At 31.1% G+C, this 20,944-nt stretch overlaps 1 long non-coding RNA gene across 1 annotated transcript; it reads left to right on the top strand.

Moving 5' to 3' along the window:
- The first annotated feature begins 8 nt into the window (after positions 1-8).
- On the top strand, positions 9-7,525 carry LOC128555241 (uncharacterized). Its single transcript, XR_008369909.1, has 2 exons — positions 9-370; positions 6,463-7,525. It is a non-coding gene; the product is annotated as an uncharacterized LOC128555241 (long non-coding RNA).
- Positions 7,526-20,944: the final 13,419 nt, after the last annotated feature.

Genomic DNA, 20,944 nt, shown 5'->3' with positions numbered 1-20,944 from the left:
TCCACCTCAGCACTTGGACTTTATAGGTGCATTTAGGCTACTGCGTAACAGTTTTAGATTGATAAACAACTTGAATCATCAACAACTTGAATCAATATCAAAGTCTACGTAAACATATTATACGCAGTACTAGATCTAGCTGAAATGTAACATTCGAATGGTACATAAAAACACTAACAACGAAAAAGTGACGTGTGGAATTTTGGCTTACTAACATCATACTTGCAGGGACGGAGGGTGACAAAATTCAATATGTAGGCTGCTAATTTACTAGGGGGTCCGGAGGCATGCCCCTTCGAAAAAGTTTGAAATTCTGTATCACCGAAGATGCGTTCTTGGGCACATTGAAACATAATTTGAGACAAAAAAGGTAAATAATTTTGTTATTTTGCCATACAAAAATAGTTTCCATACGTCTGCTCATAAAACAAATTTAATGCAGAAATCTGTAAATAACAATACATGTACGTTCTTCATGTATAAACAACAAGTATGAAAAACAGTGCATGTACTAAGAACGGCAAGAAATGAATACGTCTGTACCTACAGGTTTGAGCAGTCTGTTTATAACAGTTAACCTGCCAGTTATCATTTGGCCGGTGGATTAGGTATTTTAAAGTTTTCAATATATATTTTCTTGTTGTTATTGCAAATGTTATTTTCAAGTCAATTTTAATCAAGTCAAAATTTATTTGTTGTCGAAAGGTTTTAATAAATTTGGTATTATAAGTTTTGTATAATTTTTACCGACATTCTTTATAAAAAAAAAACGTCACGAAAATTATCAAATGGCACAAAATTATGTCTTAATTACGTCGAAAATAATTGCAAATATTTTATTTGCTTCATGGCACTTAACAATTTTCGCATGTATCATGCTGATTCGATGGCACTGTCAGTCAATCACGATAATGCAGTAAACTATGCACAATGAAGTCACGCTTCTTGACAGTTTTAGTTGCGTGGCTGCGGTGGTAAGCATGGTAGTGTAGTTTTAATAGATGACGGTGTGGGTATGGGATGGGTGTCCCCTCGCAATACTCTACCCCCTCACTCTTCAATTCTTATTTTATTTTCTTTTTTCATATCCTTTCGACTACCGCTATCGTACACCGACGCACTACCTGAGACGCCAAATGCAGACTATATTTTTGGGGTTCTCCATTACCGCTACTGTTTTGCAGGCGGGCTACCGCAGACGACTAATACGTATCAGAAAAATGGGGGTGCTCATTTCCATAGCGCATAATGCAGTATTTGGGTAAAAATTGTATTTTTTCGCAATTGAAAATAGAAGGAATTAACAAAAATATACTACATTTTTATGCTGCGGTAATTTTTATGTAAAACGGTTGCTACACTATGGTAGTTATGTCCATTGTGTGGTTATTGGTATAACTACACTGTGGCACAACTTATAATTTCTTGTTTCCTGCAATAGTCTACTATGGTATTTATATAAAGATAAAACAAACAGTTAATGTTATTTATGAAAAGTCACATATTTAAACGGCCACTGCATCACTGTGGCAGTACATGCTATTTTGTGTGAATATGTATTAATACGCTGCGGCACTCTCTTTGGTTTCGCATGCCCTGCATTAAATTACTGTGGTAATCGGGGGAATAAATAATGCCTACATGATAAGTTTTGATTACTAGTTTAATCCTTTCGCAGGGTAACTTTCTCAGCACTGTGGAAGTGCACTTAATTTCATTTAATATGTCTAACTACACTATGACACTGCCTTAAAATTCAAGTTTCTCACAAAAATCTACTATAGTTCTTAGTAACAGGACGAGTAAAACTACACTGCGGTACTACATTAAAATTCGTTCTTCCTGCAAACGTCTACTGTGGTAATTATTTGCAGAGTGGTTTTGTCGCTGGTACCACTCCTCCCTATGTCAGCCCCTCCCCTCCCCAATCCCGTCTAACAAGACATATGCATCCCCACTCCTATACCTAGATCCTCACTCCCTGTAATTACTATAAGTACTCTTTTTTCCAGGCACCATAGTACTTTGGAATTCCCTTCCAGTACAACTTGTGCAAGCCCCAACCCTGAACCAGTTTAGGCAGGGTGTAACCAAACTTGCACACAATGCTTAACATGATGTTTCTTTAAACTGCTTTTATCTGTAAATTCTTCTTGTTTTTAACACTATCAGCTGTATTCATGCATTTAATTCTCCTGTCCATTCTACTTTTAAAATTCTTGTACAGGCGCACAGCTGCACGTAATACTCGTAAAGAGGAGTGATGCAGTATAAAAAGATAAATAGATAAACATTTAGTTAATAGTATGTATTAAAGAGAGGCTTTAAAATATTCGTTTTAGCAGATGCAGTTTCTGCGTATCTTTGGAAGTTTAAAGTTTATATTAGAGGAAAAAAGGAAGTAGAACTAACGAGGAAGGTTGTTGAACATCTGGTTGAACCGTATAGTGCTTCTAGACACATCCCTTTGGCACAGGCGTTCCTTGCCAGCTCAGCCCATCTTTGTGGGTCTTTTAATTAGGGCAAAAATTCTTGCCATATGATTTGAAACCACAGAAATTAGTCCGACAGAAGGATGTTTCGGCAGGAATAATGTAATACATGTAATACATTATAAGTCCTGGTTTCGGTTAGTACAATGAACAAAGGACAGCATATGACACGTCAAATCAAAGATGGAAACATGGTAGCTAGAGTATGGAAGGTTACCGTTCAGGAATTAGGAAACCCAAACAGACGCAGGTAGTTGATACCATTGACCGAGAGTTTGCAGACTCACATGCAATTATCTCAATGTCAGGGCGAACAAATGCTTGTCAGTTTTGCAGTATGAAGAAACTAAAGACCGCCTGTGGTCTCCGAACACCAACGTCATCATTTGGTTGTAAGCGGTGTAAAGACAATTTACACAGGTATAACAATACTCTTCTTATTATAAAGTTATATTGATCTATTGAGTAGTTTTAAAGATTTCATGGTATTATTGAGTCATTGCTATGTTACGTGAACGTACTTTCTTTTACTCCATATATATAAATTGGGTCTGAGTCAACAAGTCGCTCAAATCCAAAAATGTACTCAAATTATCGCTCTGGGTCAAATTTCTCAAAATATTTAAGCATGTCAGAAGAGGAAAAGTCTGTTATTGCATTATATATTCGACTGCTCTTAACAGGTTAATCTTCTTAGTACAGGATAAAAAGCTTCGAGAAATCCAGCCCTTAAGTACAAAAGCCAGTTCCAGAGAAGTTGTGCAATAATTGTAGTTGAAAATCAAAATGTCTTGCTTACATAAAAATATTTGTCATCTATTTTCAGGGTTAATCCCGTGATCTTTTAAATGATACTTTCAGGAATGCTTTCTTTCGTATCATGCGTCCAGAACTGGGATTGGCTAACTAAAGGACAAGTCCATACAGACCTCCAATCCGAAAACGTCCGTAAAACTTATGGCAACAAGAGCAAAATTAGAAACTCCAGAAAATCGATTTTTAGTATATATAACCATTGCAAATCACTAAATGTTATAAATTGATACGTTTTATCATTGCTCATTATTACTACATTTTAATAAGAAATCCCTTCCTTCGATTTAGCTACATAACGGTTGCAAAAAATCTCCCAGGAAGGTACATATTAAAATAGAAACACCCCGTAAAATGCCAACAAAATTATCTTGGAAATCGACGAAGAAGAAATGACTGTCTGACTAGCGGACATTAAGCATAAACTGGAGAAAGAAACAGACAGTGTCTAAGTTTAGTGACAACATTACATGGTGTACACATTTTTACTATGTGTCGTGTGTATATGAACGTTATGTTTTTAGTACGAACGAGAAAGTTTGATTGATTCATCTTTTGATAATTAATTTTCACATGCAATAACATTTTCTAATATGAGCTGTCTCAAGGGAAAAGGTGTTTAGAGTTAAAGTTTTGAAATTCAAGAAAAACATGTTTCATAAAGTTTGGCTTCTTGTGAATTTTGATACATTGTAATATGGTATCGAAATAATAATCATACAACCGGGCATATTAAATATATACACATAACTAACTTATTAAACAGTTCTACCGATGTCACGTTTATCACAGTGAATTTTTCTTTCTATGCGTCATTAACAATGCTAATTACCCTACCCCCACCCCCTTGCCTTTAGAAGGCTATTCAAAAAATATATGTATATATAGATTAACGGTTATCTGTCGTAAATTGTTGACAAAATTGTTTCATTCTTACTCAGTTAAAACGACTACAGTACAAATTCCAAAAAAAACAGGAATCATTTCATGACTTTTAGTGAACTTTTTGTGTAACATTACATATGCTCTATGTTACCTTTTGCGATGATTTTTAAGTAATGAATGATCCTCATCTGTTATAGCTTTCACAACTTGCTTTCGTTTAAATATAATTTTTTTTTTATTTTCTGCCAAATGTTTTTGTTTGCTTTTAATGTTTTACTTTTAGTCTCCTACCCGTTTCTCCTTATCGGACTGTAAGTAGTATAAGTCTATCGTGAAATTTAGTCCAAAATACGTTGTTTAGGTTGTGTAGCATTTGATATATGATTCTTCTTACTCATAACCTTTCATAGGAGATTGCCTGTACATTCATTCAGTTGTTAATTTTATTGTTTTATCTTATTATTTTCTGTTATAAAAATGTTTTTGTTGCATTTTACTTTAGTCACCTACCAGTTATGTCAGCGGATCGGACCATGTAAACGCGTTGAGGTTCATTTAAATTTATTCATATTCATAATCTGTTTTTGTGGTGTATACGATGCAAGTGCCAAAACAAAACTCAAAAATGTCGAATAACACTTCGTGGTAAAACTTATAATAGTGGCTAAAAGTGTCGTTTTCTTAGTCTGTTATGCCTTACTGACTTTCAAACAGATTTTAAAATAACTGAATTTATTAATAGCATTAAATCTGAATTAGAGCGTATCCCAGTTGCGAGCTGTATCCCGTTGATACTTTTCATTAAAGTCACAATTAAGGTATCAATTGTTTAATCATATAATGAAGAATTATAAGATCTCATTTCACCGAAAGCACATTCATGTACGGTTTTGGAAACAGATCATTTTAGAGTCTGTTTTTGTTTGAATTTACGGCCATTTTCAACATTATTACAGTTATATCAGGCAGCCAGTTCAGCTAATCATCGTTCCTGGGAAAGACCAGTACTAGACGCCAAAGTCCGTAAGCAACTGCCTACTTTCTCAATAAAAAAATCCTAGTCGGTAGCACAGCTCGAACCTGCGACCCTCCGTCAGTGAGAGGATTCAGAGATTACAAGTGCACGAATGTATCTCCTACATTACGGACCCGGACTATAAATTAATATAATGAGTTTATAAAGGTACATGTGAAATACTGAATACTGTACCATTTATAAAGCATTCCAGAGTATCCATGCATTATAATGCATAATGCATGGAGCTCAAAGTCAAAATTACCATTTAGTACTTTGGGATAATTTAAATGCATTCTTACCTAAAGTTTGAGATTTAAATTTGAAAAGTACAATACTTCCATAGTGGATAAATTTACACACGTCTAGTATGCAAATGGAAGAAGTGATGTGTGCATATATATTACCGTTGCGGCGTAAAAACGATGAAGCGTTCTGTAGAGAATTACCACAGTGTATATATGTATGTTCTATGTGCAATAACAATTTAAAATATTACTGCCGTAGTGTATAAATGTACATTATTTCTGATTACCACAGTGAAATTTTGTATTAAATTTTCATGGAAAAAAGTTCAGAACTACCGTAGTGCCACAGTGAAAGTAACTGTGAAAAGTCTACAAAACGCATCAGTGGCAGACCCGTGGTTTTCAGACTCTAGAATGCCGGAGCCGCATAATGCAGACGTAGTAAAATAGCTTTAAATACCGTTACGTAGAAATGAGTAATTAATTAAGTTTTAAAAACTGAGTTCGGTAATTACCGCTACGAGCAACCATCAAAACTAATGGGTATTTTTGGAGAGTAATGATCCCTTAATTGTCTGCAAAGGATTTTCTATCAACAAATTGCGATAACAATGATGTTAGAACATTATTGCGCACGAGACGTTTGGTTTTGTTTTCAAATTTTATGGAGACCTGTAATTGTTGCGTAATATTATTTAGTATGTCATATGAATGATTTAACTCATTAGTTTAACTGATTTTATACCGTTTTGTTAATAACATAAATGAAAGTTTACACTTCAGATCAAATTCTACAATAAATAAAAAGCATTCAATTTCCCCCCAGATACAAAGAAAAATAAAAAAAATCCGGTAGTACTACGCTGTACGATGTCAGTAATCTGGACCCTCGTTTTGATGGTACGTTTTAGGCGTCTGTGGTAGTCAGTCGGTGTATGATAGCGGTAATAGCGACCCCCGTTTTTATGGTACGTATTAGTCTGCTATGGTAGCCGAAAGGATATTTGAGAAAAATGTGTAGGCACGTACCATAAGTGGCTATAGAAAGCTACACCAAAGACTTGGTAACCTGTACGAAATATCACCTTTTCCACCGTGAATAAGTCTGAAAGGTTTTTAACCTGATTTGAACCTTATGGCAAGGAGATATAACCATACCCTACATGGACGTGTAGTCATATACCATTCTACCGTTTGAGACCATGATCGGGTACCTGGGATATCACAAAGGTGAGGGGCAGTTCATACAAGGTGAACGGGTAGTGTTCGAACTTAGCATACTTCATTATTTTGACGATATCTGGAAGGTTTTCGGCCTTGTTCGTGCTCCTGCGACCAAAAGATACACATGTGTACCCATACTATACATGGACATAATCGGAAGAAGCTCTAGATGTCAGAGTAGCTCTTACATGGATGTATGACAGGGTGATTCTAAGTATATGTAGACACTATGTTACGCTCTTACCGTGATTCGTTTGAGTCTCTGCATGTTGGATAGGACACCGGGCACATTTTTCATGCAATCTCGCCAGGCATAGACACAGAAAATGACGTCAGCTATTCCCGGCAGTACAGAAAATAAAAGTAGACAGGCTTAACTTGAAAACGAAATTCGCATTTGCATTTGTCGATAGTCAGGGGTCACGCGCAGGGGTCACCCCGTCTAAATGTATGCGCGTGGACTTCTCTTTGAAAATACCTGTTTTTTAGCACGACATGCCAGCTTTTCATCTACGAAACCATAAACACAAATCCCACGGAGCAACGGTAGATCTATATCGAGATTTTTTCAAAAGGTCCTTTTTGATGTTGTCTGAAAGTGTCAGTATATGCCTCGGATGTAAGATATTTCCGTAATTGAGAGCTACACACCTAGACATTTCAGAAATAACTTCAAAATGAATTTCGTTTAATAAATGTTGATTCTACGGAAGCGTGAAAGGGCCATCAGACGCTAATACGTTTTATTACGTTACAGGAGCGGAAAGGATATGAATGTGTATAGGCTGGTATATGATCATTTTATTTTTACTTTTTGTAAAGAGTTAGTAAAATGTCTTTAAAGCTAGGTAGCCATAACTAACTTATTTATTAACATTTTTAACATCTGACAGACGGACGGGCGTTCAAATTAATTTAAGGATGAGGACTCGATGAGGCAAGATACTTCGAGTAAGTATAAGTCGAAATTTCGAAACAGTAAAAATATAAAACTTTCGCGTTAATAAATAACACCCACACCCACCTGGCACTAAAGCTCTTCCGTACTCGAGTAGACATGCATCACTTTTGGTACTTTTTAGATTTTTTAATGTGTGTGTGAGGAGGGGGGGGGGGAGACGGGAGTAGTTTGCTACTTTTATAACATGGCCGACTTCACGACTTTACAACTTTTTTTTGGTTTCGCGATTTTTGCAAAAAATAATAATAAAATTCATGTTGCCATCTTTATGTCTCAGCATATCTGGCATAGAAATATGATTCATTTTGGTTTCTTGATTCCATTGTATACCAAAAATGAAAGAAAGAGCCCAAAAAATTTAGGAAACTAGTATTTCAAGTGATTTCCGTGCAGAGTGCTAGATAATTAGAGAGAAAAAAAGCGAAAGAAATTCCATATTTCCAAGCAGGAGAGTGCAATATAATTAGAGACAAAACAGACAGCATTGGAACCGATATTGCACCCCAATTTATTAGATCATTCAAGAATGATTATATATTTTAACGAGATCCTGTTTCTTGCGTGTTGTACTCAAGAACACCTTACATGATATAGAAATATAATACATAAAACCTTGTTAAAATAATATTTTATTTTGTTAGCAAGAAGTTTAATATATCATGTCTATACGAAGATATATTTACTACAATGACAGTTTATAGTGTCAACAAGACGTCATATCATGTTAAGATATGGTCCTGTCCTGTCAATAGGAAATTCTGTTATGTCGTCTAGTTGTTTTTTTTTTCTTTTTAAATTGATACAAGACGTTAAATCATATTGAAACAGAAGTAGTGTATAAAATACCGCAACGGAGCCCTATTTGACCTTATTTAACCTTTTGACCTTAACCTTTAAAACAAAGTCAAGCAATTAAAAAAACAAACAAAAAATAAACAAGTTTTCATAGTACTATATGAAAACCTATAGTAAAATATGATTAAACACTTCCACCAAGTATTTGTCAAAATCCTACCACGAAAACAGGGTCAGTTTAACCTCACTTAACCTCTTATCCCTATTTTGTAAGTGCACCTTCACCTTACCCTAAACTTATAATACTAACTCGCGAAGCTGGAACCTTCGGTTGCATTCGGTACACCTGTACCCTCAAAATCTTTTAAATCTTTAGTTAAACCGAATGAAAACCTCTGATTTAACTAAAGATGATTTAAAATGAAGAAAACATATATTTTTATTCAAAAATAGTTTCCACTTAAAAACTTTAAACACTACACCGAGAGATAAAATGTAGAATAGGTTTGGCCTAATATAACATACAGGAAGTAAAATATAGTGTGGTTGAATTTAGACCACATTTATTTTCTGTTTAAATCACTCTTCTACTTCCTTGTTTTGTAATCCTTTTACATAGATAAAACAACTGTTAAAGACATTAGAAATGACACAAAATGTACACAGTACCAATAAATACATTAATAATTATCCATGAAACAAGAAAATTTCAAACTAAAAATAACACAGACCGGGAAAACCAAATGCTAAATATAACAAATATAACAAGGTCAGGTTATTTACAAATATATCTCCCTTTAATAATTGAAATTAAAAAAACAAGTAATATCTCCCTTTGATAACTGAAATTCACACAAATTATTTTAATTAATATTGGAAGAATAAAATTACTTTAGGAGTTGTTATTATTTAAAAACAAAAAGTAATTGAATAAATTATAACACATGAAAAATAAAATTATGATAATTTCAAAACCATAACATTATTATAATAAAGAATATACGTTATATAAGAACGGTTTCAACTTTTATATCATTGAGTCGAGTTGTGTTACGCTTTGTTCCGGAAGTTAATCTGACGTTTCCTTGTCTGTTTAAAGGTAGCTTGCAGTATGGTTTGTGTACTGGGTCGTCTTATCTGTTAACGGTTACAGCCTGCTGTTATGACATTGACTGGTTGTGCACATAAAGAATTCTTCCGTCAATGTCGTGCCTTACTTCGTTCTTGTCTCTAGTTTCGAAGGTTCTTGTCTCTAGTTTCGAAGGTTTCGGGAGGCAACGAACAATGGGGTTGAAGGTGATTCTGGCTGCAAAACCGGGCAGGTTTGATGATTTAGGATATACCAGCTGTATGGTGAGCCTACAGATGAGGTCTCTTAGGAAAGACTAATGGTTCACCCCGGCGTCGGGTGTGCACGTAATAAATTCTACCTGGCGTCGGGGTTAAAATAAATGTACGCAAAACGGCTTTTGCACTTTTTTTAACAACTATTAAACAAATATTACAAACAACTGAAATCACTCAACCGTTTGAGTATGCCATAGGCATATGCATGATTGAATATCATAATACTTTTATGTTATGAAAATCACACAACTGTTTGAGTATGCCATAGGCATATGCATGATTGAACATACGCTTTTGAATATTGTTCAACCATGCATCGTCAAATGGTTTCAGTTGTTTATACAACATTTACGAACATAGTTCTTTAATGTTATACAATATAACCGCGTTAAGGTATTAGAGCATTTAAGTATTATCATTATTCTGTGTTAATCACAATTTTAGGAGGGTGTAGGTTCGAGTCCTATCGGAACCCATTTTTAGTAAAAATGCTTTTTTAATAATTTTAAATACAATAATAATAAATAATCAAAAACAAATATATTGTGTAAAAAGAAAGGAAATTTACTGATAGTATAAATCCTCAATATGTTACAACAAAAATGGTAGACTTATGTTAAGAGCTCAGTGTGCATCCTGTGGTAATATAAAAACACAATTTGTTAAACGTTCTGGAGGTGCAATTGATATTCACAAAGCAATGTTACCTTTATTGCCTAAAAAGGGTCTAACACTTCCGGGTTTTCGCTATTGTGGGCCGGGAAATCCCCTAGATAATGGACCCCCTGTCAATGAACTGGATGCAGTATGCAAAACTCATGATATCTGCTACGGCAACAATATTGATAAAGCAAATGCGACAAACAATGCTTTCAAACTTAAAATAACACTAAATCAAAAAACATTTGGGGAAAAGATTGCAAACATTTAGTTGTGAAACCTATAATTAAAACGAAATACAAACTTGGGCTGGGACATAAGTCAAAAAACGGGAAAAGGGGGTAGAGTACACCCCCGAAATAACTGTACCAAGCTACCGCTTGAGCGATGGATTAGCAGAAGAATTACACAAACCAATTAAAAGAAAATTTAGGAAACGGAGAGTGATTGTTCATGATATTGATGATACTTGGTCAGCTGATTTAGTTGACATGCAAGCTTTTTCAAAATATAATAAAGAAGTAAAGTACTTGTTAACCGTTATTGATATATTTAGTAAATATGCTTGGGTTATTCCATTAAAGAATAAAACTGGAGAATCTGTAACTGAAGCATTTGAAAAAATAATTTCTGAAGATAGAATTCAGGAGCGAAAGTCCCCGAAGACTGCAAGGATTCTAACAAATTTATGGGTAGATGAAGGAAAAGAATTTTATAATAAAAAGTTTGAATCATTTTTAAATAAAAATAAAATTAACATGTACCATACATTTAATGAAGGCAAGGCTGTAGTAAATGAAAGATTTAATAGAAGTTTTAAAGAGAATATGTGGAAATATTTTACTGCAAATAATTACTTACTTATTTAGATAATTTGCAGGATATGGTTGATAAATATAACAAAACAAACATTCTAGTATAAAAATGACACCAACCGAAGCCAGTAAAAAACTTAAATAAAGGTACTGTTTACTTTAATTTTAAATTTGGTAATTTAAAGATACCAAAAAGTAAAGCAAAATTTAAAATTGGTGATCGTGTTCGCTTAAGCAAACTTAAAAGACATTTTGAAAAAGGATATACACCAAACTGGACAGAGGAAATATTTATAATTTATGGAATTAATAATGCAAATCCCAGAACATACACTATTAAAGATTTAAATGATGAAATAATTCAAGGTTCATTTTATGAACAAGAACTATTTACCTACTACACAAGAGGTTTTTAGAATAGAAAAAGTTATTAAACGAGACTATAAGAAAAAACAAGCTTTAGTAAAATGGAAAGGCTACAATGAAAAATTTAATAGTTGGGTTCCGTTTAGTGAATTGGAAGAAATTTAAGTTGAAAAATATTAATATTAATTATAAAAATGAGTAATAAAAATCTAATTTCTAATAATAATGGAATAGAAACAATAGATCAATTAATTATTCACTTAACTAAACTAGCTGCTGCTTACAGAAAAAGTTATAAATTTTGTGGGAGAGTAAGTACTGGGTTATATATTACAGCAGGTATCTTTGGTTGCTCAGCTGCATTAGCACTTGTTCCAGCTATTCCTGTATTTGTAGCAGTTGCTGGCGCTGTTCCAACAATAATTACCATATTTACTAATAGACTAAAACTTGACGACAAGAAATTTATTTTAAAAACACATCATCACAAAATAAAACAACTTATAACAAAAGCACGGATAGGAAAAGTAAATAAAGAAGAAGAGAAAAAAGTTATTCAGGATATTTTTACAATACTATTAGAAATGCAGAAAGAAAAAAATTATTCAACACCTCTTGAAATGCATATGAAGGAATTTAAACTTAACGGATATAAAAGTAAAAAAAGAAGAAGACTTGTATTAAAGATTAGTAAAGATTATTAAAGATTTTTCTATAGTATTTTATATAAATGAGAAAAAATATATCAGTTGAAGGTAATATTGCATCAGGAAAAAGTACGTTTTTTAGATATTATTAAAGAATATAATCCTAATTTTAATATAATTCCAGAACCAATTCACGAATGGCAAATGTTATGAACCCAAGCGAAATTCATATAACCTTTTTGAACTTGCTGCTCAAGAACCTTCCAAATATTTATTTCCTTTTCAGCTAACAACTTTAAACAGTCATATAAAAAATGTTATCTTCTGCTAAACAGTTTGATGGTGTTTCTGTCCTTGAACGTTGTTATTTAACTAACAGTAACGTTTTTACAAAACAACATCACGACAACGGTGTTATAAATGACCCCGAGTGGGCAGTATACAATCTTTTCTTAACTGATCATATTATAAAAAACCCTACGGAAAAAACCCAATGGATGGATTTGTTATGTTAAAAACCGACCCAGAAATATGTTTTAAAAAGACTTCAAAAAAGAAACAGAACGGAAGAAAACAGAGTTGGTTTAGATTATTTAGAAAAACTACACAAATTACACGAAGAATGGTTAAACAGAATGTCTCAAGAAGGTATTACAATTTTAACAGTTGATAACAATTTAGAAAAAATGACTTTAAAATCTTATTCAAAAGATATAGATTATATAAACAAATTTCTCAAATCAATATAATTTCTTTAGGTGCGTTTTTAAAGATTTTTTTCTATAAGTATATTATATATAGATGGTTAATAGAAAGGTAGATAGAATGATTATGCCAAAATTATCTAGCACTTTAGGAGAAATAATGAATCCAGACAAAAATTCATATAAAAAAGTTCTTAAAAGAAGAAATGTTATTAAATCAAAACTTGATCAAATAGTTAGCGATGAATATAAAAATCATGTCATTGATAAATTACAAAATGATATAGATCCTTATCTTTTAAAAAATAATTTATTTGAATGGAACTGCGGTTGTCTATCAACTGAAGAAGAAAATGCTGAAAGATTATGTGATTGTCCCAGACCAAATGATATTCGAAACAATCCTAAAAAAGTTATTGCAATACGATTGTGATACTAATGAAGAAAAAACATATAAAAGCACTTATGCAGCATCCAAAGACCTTAATATTAATTCAGGGTTAATAACAATGTGCTGCAAAGGAAACAAGAGCACCGCCTTGCGGGTGCTGACACTCATCTGATTTTTTTTGTATAATAGAAATATTGTCCTACCCATGATTTTCTAAGTCTAAAAAGGGCCATCACTCTTGCAAAAAGCAGGATAGAGTTATGTTTCTTGATGTACATTGTCCACTTATGATGGTGAAAAACTGTTGCAAGTTTTAAAGCAATAGCTTTGATAGTTTATGAGAAAAGTTGACTTAAACATAATATTCAACCAAGAAAATAATTTTTCTAAGTCCAAAAGGGGCAATAATTATTGCAAAAAGCAGGATGGAGTTATGTTGCTTGCTGTACAGGGTCAGCTTATGATGGTGAACAAGAGTTGCAAGTTTTAAAGCAAAAGCTTTGATAGTTTAAGAGAAAAAGTTGACCTAAACATAAAACTTAACCAAGAAATCTGATATTTTCAAAGTCCAAAAGGGGCCATAAATCTTGCAAAAAGCAGGATGGAGTTATGTTTCTTGCTGTACAGGGTCACCTCATGATGGTGAACAAGTGTTGCAAGTTTTAAAGCAACAGCTTTGATAGTTTAGGATAAAAGCTGACCTAAACATAAAACTTAACCAATAAAACTGATTTTCTAAGTCCAAAAGGGGCAATAATTCTTGCAAAAAGCAAGATGGAGATATGTTTCTTGATGTACAGGGTCTGCTTATGATGGTGAACAAGTATTCCAAGTTTCAAAGCAAAAGCTTTGATAGTTTAGGAGAAAAGTTGACCTAAACATAAAACTTAACCAAGAAATCTGATATTTTCTAAGTACAAAAGGGGCCATAAATCTTGCAAAAAGCAAGATGGAGTTATGTTTCTTGCTATACAGGGTCAGCTTATGATGGTGAACAAGTATTCCAAGTTTCAAAGCAATAGCTTTGATAGTTTAGGAGAAAAGCTGACCTAAACATAAAACTTAACCAGGCAACGCCGACGCCGACGCAGACGCCGACGCCGACAACCGCTCAAGTGATGACAATAACTCATCATTTTTTTTCAAAAAATCAGATGAGCTAAAAACCAAGTTAAAAGTGGAATATCAAAAACCAGCGGAAAAAGATATAAATTTAAATATTTTAATTCATCTTAAACTTTATTTATTTTATTTTTTAGTATTTTTTAAATCCTTTTTTCCTTAGTGATTGTTTTTCTAAATATAATATATAGATGGAAGTTGAGAGATCTACAAAAAAATATTATAAGAAATTTGAAATTAAAATTACATATAGACAAGTTCCAAAGAATCAATTATATTTAACTATAAACGACTCTTATGAAATACTTAAATCTGAACTTAAAACTTTAAAAGGTATAAAAATAAACGTTGTTTTAAAATTAACTTTTGTAAAAATGAGTGCAACTGATACAATATATAAATCAGCTTATTTTCAATCAAAGGCTTTAGAAATAATTAATACAAATGAAATCAAAAACACTTTACGCCAAGCTTTTGATGAAATAATAAATAGAATTGGTAATTGGATTTCAGAAGGAAGTGGCTGGAGAATAGAGTCAGTTGATGCTCATTATATAAATAGATATAAGTATAATCCATTGGCTGCTTCAAGTTATTTAGAATTACCAAAACCATTACAAAATTCAATGAAAGGATTGATAAATATAAAGAATGATGATAACGAATGCTTTAGATTGTGTCATTTAGCTTATAAATTTCCTGTCACAAAACATTCTGAAAGAGTTTCAAATTATAAAAAACATATAAACGATCTTGATTATACTGGAATAAAGTTTCCTGTTACATTAAATCTAATACCTAAAATAGAAGTTTTAAATGAAATATCATTTAATATATTTGGTTATGAAGAACCTGCAGGTATTTATCCATTGTACATATCAAAATATCAAACAAAACAATTGTTCATAAAAATTACAAAGATACTTTGTTTAATTCAACCCAAACTAATCACACCTTTAAAGTTATTCGTTCTGATAAACACAATCTTTCCAGTTATGTTATAAATAAAACATCTTTATCATGTTATGACGATAAAAAATATATTCTTGATAATGGTATTGATACATTAGCTTATTCTTAAATTAATTCTTAAATAACTCTTAAATTGTAGAACCATAAATTGTTAATTGAATATTCATAACGTTTAAAAAATTAATATAAATAACATCATTTATTTTAAATTCATTAGCATAATTAATAGAAATAGATTCATTTTTTCTGTTATTTTTTACAATGTAACTTTGAAGAATTGCGTTTTCTTTATTTTTTAGTTGTAATTTAGCTTCTCCTTTATCTAATTTAATTGCATCAACAAGAATAATTAAAATGCAATTAAGATTAATTCTTACATTATTACCATTTTGAACTAAACCAGGACTAGCATTTACAGTTTTCCATTGAAATAATCCACTACCGGTATCTTGAGTATAACATGTTAGAAACAATGGAGGTTTTCTTATTATTTGTTTTTCTATTTTATTTACTTTTTCATTTATATTATTAAATATTCCCATTATATTAATTATTCCAGTTAAATAAAAACACAGTAATTAAATAAAGTTTTAATTAAAGTTATAATCCAAAAATTTGCTTTCTTTATAATTTATATATTCCTTCAAAAGTTTGCTTTCTTTATAATTTATATATTCCTCCAATATGTAGAATTTGACATAACTATCCGACATAAGAATAAATGGTATTTCTGTAGATGATGAATCGTCATAAGGATGAATGTCAAACATTGTCCTTTCTGTTAAATAAATTTTGATTTTTTTTCTGATACATACATACACTGCCCGCTTCGGGCCCACTATCATCGATCTTGGATGTTATATTTCCACTCCCACCGGGAAATGTACCTGTAAAACCCTCTTGCCACCACCTAAAAAGAAAATGTGATATTTTGCATTTTGTCGACTGGTGGGACGCCACTATAAAAAACCTGATATCTATTATATAAATTCCGGCTTTTTTTACTGAGGACACATTTTTTAATAGTACATCCGGTACAGCTAGTTTATATTCTTGGTTAGTGTTTATAAAATCTCTATAATCTATGATATTTCCAGATACTAAATTAAAAGCACTAAAATAGCCCGCACCACTATTAATTATATTATCATATAATGAATATATCCAGACACCGTGGCGATCAAAATACTTTTTTCAATTTTATGTATGAATATGCTACTACAATGGATTCTCCTTCATTATAACCACTGTTATATTCAAAAAGAAACACTTCACGTCTTACTTTCTCTAGTTCTTTTTCCAATTCTTCTCTATCTTTTCTATCTTTCTTTTTAAGTTTAAGAATTATTTCAGCTAAATCATCAAGTCGTTTTGTTGTAGCAACTTCAAAAGCAGTTAGATTGTCAACAGTATTCTTTGTTTTAGCTAATTGTGTTTCTTGTTTTAGAAAAACATTTTTTACTTTTGTAATTTCTTGGGTATTAGTAGAAATTTCTTGAGTATTAGCAGTAATTGATTCTCCTTGTTTAGTTGATATTTCAACTTCAGAGTCCAGATCATTTATTATTTTTTTAATTTAATTATTAAATTCGCTGATATCTTTTTCTAACATTTCTGTAAGTGCACTTAATTCCGCGTACTTTAAATTGTGGCGTGTGTCAACAGTACTAATCAAGTTCCGAAGTTGTTTCTTAAAATTTTCTAGCTGATCATTAATTGTGTGAATTGCTTTAGCATTAGCAGTAATTGATTCTCCTTGTTTAACTGATTTTTCAACTACAAAGTCCAGTTCATTTTTATGTTTTTCAACTTTAGCATTAAATTCATTAATATCTTCTTGTAATTTTTTTGTAATATTACTTAAGTCTGCATACTTTAAATTATGACGGTTGTCAACAGTACTAATCCAAATTCGAATTTGTTTTTAAAGTCATCTATTTTAGAATTGAGCTCTTTTTTAAGGTTATCTAACGCTGTGTCATGATCATCACCTCTTTGTGAAGCTGCCTTTTCCAATTCAGATTTATATTCTGCAAGTTTATTTGAAAATGTATCAAGTAAATCTTGATTCTTTTTTTCAGTTTCAGTATTTAGTTTATTTACTTCTGTTTTGATTTCTAACTGATACATATTTTGTAACTTTTTCTCAGCTTCATTAATCTTGTCTTTTAGTTCTTCATGTTTAATCATACTATCTTTTAATTCCGTATGTTGCTTGTGTAAAATGTTTAAATTGACTCTAAATACTTCTTTTATGTTGTCATCTGTCAAATCAGATTTCTCTTCAAGTTCTTTAATAGAATCAACTATAGCTTTCGTTTCTTCTCCGAGTTTACCTTGTAATTGAACTATTAATAATGAATTGTTTTTTAAGTCTTTTGTTAAATCTTCAATATTCTTTACTTCTTCTTCTAATGTCTGTTTTATAGATTTGATGTCTTCAAGATTATAATCATCTATTACACTTTGAACTTTTTTATACATAAACCGTCTTGAAACTGCATCGTAGGGTTTATCTGGATCTCCTAGGTTGATTATTTCATTACCTCCCATATCTAATGCTCTGTTTATTGTGTTATCAAGCTCCTTATTTTTGTGAAGATATGATTCCGTTTCCTTTTAAAGTTTTTTGAATTGTTTTTTAGTAGCATAATCACTTAAATCAATATCAAATTTAACTTTACTTATACTGTCAGGTTCACTTATTTGTTCTATATCATTAAAAACTCCCATTATATATTACCAGTAAAGTTTTTTCTAAAAAACTTCCTTGGTTTGTCAGTATATAAGAAATCATATTTTTGATTTGTTGCATTAGCAAAAGATTTAGGGTTAATATTTTGTTCATTACAAATCATATCATTTTCTCGTTTACCTGGACTTTCAAATAAAATATAATGTGAACAGTTAATACGGATATCTTTTGGTGTTTTATAGTAAGACTGACTTAAATAAATAACAGTTTTTGTGACGTCCTTGAATAAAGTATTTTGTTATTTCATTTTGAACCTTTTTATCATCACATACAAAATCATCAAATATTACTACTTTTTGTTTTTCTGATTCAAGATTCTCACAAGGTTCAATTTGGTTGGAATCGGCCGAATATTCAAGTATTTCATTTGGATCTACTTTAATTTTTTTTTTTGCAATTTGACTTAATTGGTTAATTAAATCTTGATATTTAGATTGTTCTAAGTTTTTAGCATATAGGTATAATTTATCATAATATATAAGAGGTTTTCGAAGTATATGCATTAATGTATTTGTTTTTCCAGATCCAGAAGATCCACATATTAACATTCTAAAACATGAATCTGGCATAAAGGGATATTGCTTAAATTGTTTAAAGTTATTAGATTTATCACTTTTTGTATCATTATTTGGAATTTCCATTTATATATAATAATACATTATCTTACATTATATTACATTATTTTACATTATTTTACATTATCTTACATTATTATATAAATGCAATCAAAACTTAATGAAATAAGAATAAGAAAAAACTCGGGCAAAAGACGAAAGATCTTAGAGAAGAAATAATGAAAGAAAAAATTAAAAAAGCTAAAAATCGGGATATGTACACTAAAATTTATAAGCCAATTACTGAAGGAATAGAAAGTCAAAAAGAAAAATTATCAAGTCAGTTAAAAGCATTACCTGGAATAAAACAACAATTAGAGTCACTTGGTGATGAAATGAAAGACATACCAGGGTTTACCACAGCTATTCCAAGAACCGCAACCAATTACAGGGTCTCCTGGAAAAGTTGAAAAATCTAAAAGACAACAAGAATATATACCAGTAGATTGCGGGGATGAACCTGTTAGATGGATACCAGGAGATAAATTAAAAGAATTAGAAGATTATGGAAGAGAAAAGATGGGAATAACTGAAACATCTGATGATACAACTGAAAAATCAGAAGAATTGGGAGCAAGACCAAAAGAATTTACAGTTGATTTTAATAAAGACATTGATTTAGAACTTTTCGGTGAAAAATATAATACACCACAAGAAGTGTTTGAATTTTTTCACAGCAAATCTAAAGATCCAGATGAAAAAATGACTAGAGAAGAAGTAGAAAATATCATAGAAAAGGCATCAAAGGATATTAAACAATTGGGTAATGAATCTGGTGCAATAACTAGAAAGAAAAACAAAACAGATCTTGATCTAAAGCAAAAGGAAGCAATTATAGCTGATTCGGATAATTAAAGAAAATATAGAGAAACCATTAGAAATATTCTAAAATCTGGAAAATATATGGGAAAAGGAATAAGATATCATAACCCATACAAAGTTTCACCAAATGATCAATATGGAAATTTAATTATTGATCTTAATAAACTTTATGGTCAAAACAAATTGGTTGCTAAGGATCAAAGAACTGGTAAAGAAGTAATTAACACTAAAGTAGATGATGATTTAATTGATTTGATTAATAAAAGATATAACAATAATAAAAAACATTCAATTCAAATATTTAAAGAATTAACAGAAAATTCAGGATTACCTATCAATAAAAGATCTATGAAATTTAAAAAAGTAATTAGAGGACAAGGTTATGACGTTTGTCCATGTAATCCGGAAGAATTGGTTAATGACTTGGAGTTAATTTGTGGTTCAATTAATGCTGGAAATAATAATGAAGAACTAAAAAATGAAGGTATTAGCATAATTGATAAACTATTAAAAATGAATTCACTCTTACCAAAAGAACATGAAATGTTATATAAAAATTATTTTTCTTGAATTAAAATTTTAATTATATATAAATGGAACAAAAAATAGTATTAAATTCTGAAACAGTTAAAGATAATAACAAAAATACTCCGAGTGATTTTACAATCAGATTTAGTCGTTCTTTAATTTTAGATAAAAATAAAACTTATGTTGTTGGTTTGGATAGTATTAACACTATGACCTACTCTTGGCATAATATTAGTGATGAATATGACAATAAAAGAATTCGTTATAATAACGGTAAGGGTAAGGATTGGAAAGATATCATATTTACAAATGGTTCTTACAGTTACACAGATGTTAATAATTATATTAGGGAAACATTAATAAGTAATGGTGATTATGAATTTGATAAATCAGACATTGCTCCAATAAGTTTGTAATTTGATTTAAGTAGTTTTAAGATTTTGATTTCAATTAAAGATAATTTTATGTTGGATTTAGGAATGTCAAATTTTCATACTTTGCTTGGATTTGAGAAAAAAGCTTTAAACAAAACTGAATGGGGAACTACAACACCAAATATAACTAACTCTGTGGATACAATTTACATTCATTGCGATCTTATTGATAATTCACTTGTTGATGGTAATTTCAGTGATATTATCTATGCTTTAAGTACTGCAGATTTAACAAGAGCTTATCCATTTACAAAAGAACCACAAAGAGTTGGATATTCTGAAATTAATAAATATATTATAAATTCAATTAGAATATATATTACGGATGTATTTG

The sequence above is a fragment of the Mercenaria mercenaria genome, chromosome 2, assembly GCF_021730395.1.
Source record: "Mercenaria mercenaria strain notata chromosome 2, MADL_Memer_1, whole genome shotgun sequence".
Lineage (NCBI taxonomy): Eukaryota > Metazoa > Mollusca > Bivalvia > Venerida > Veneridae > Mercenaria > Mercenaria mercenaria.
The sequence above is the reverse complement of the archived record's forward strand: the minus strand, read 5'-3'. Positions and strand labels throughout refer to the sequence as shown.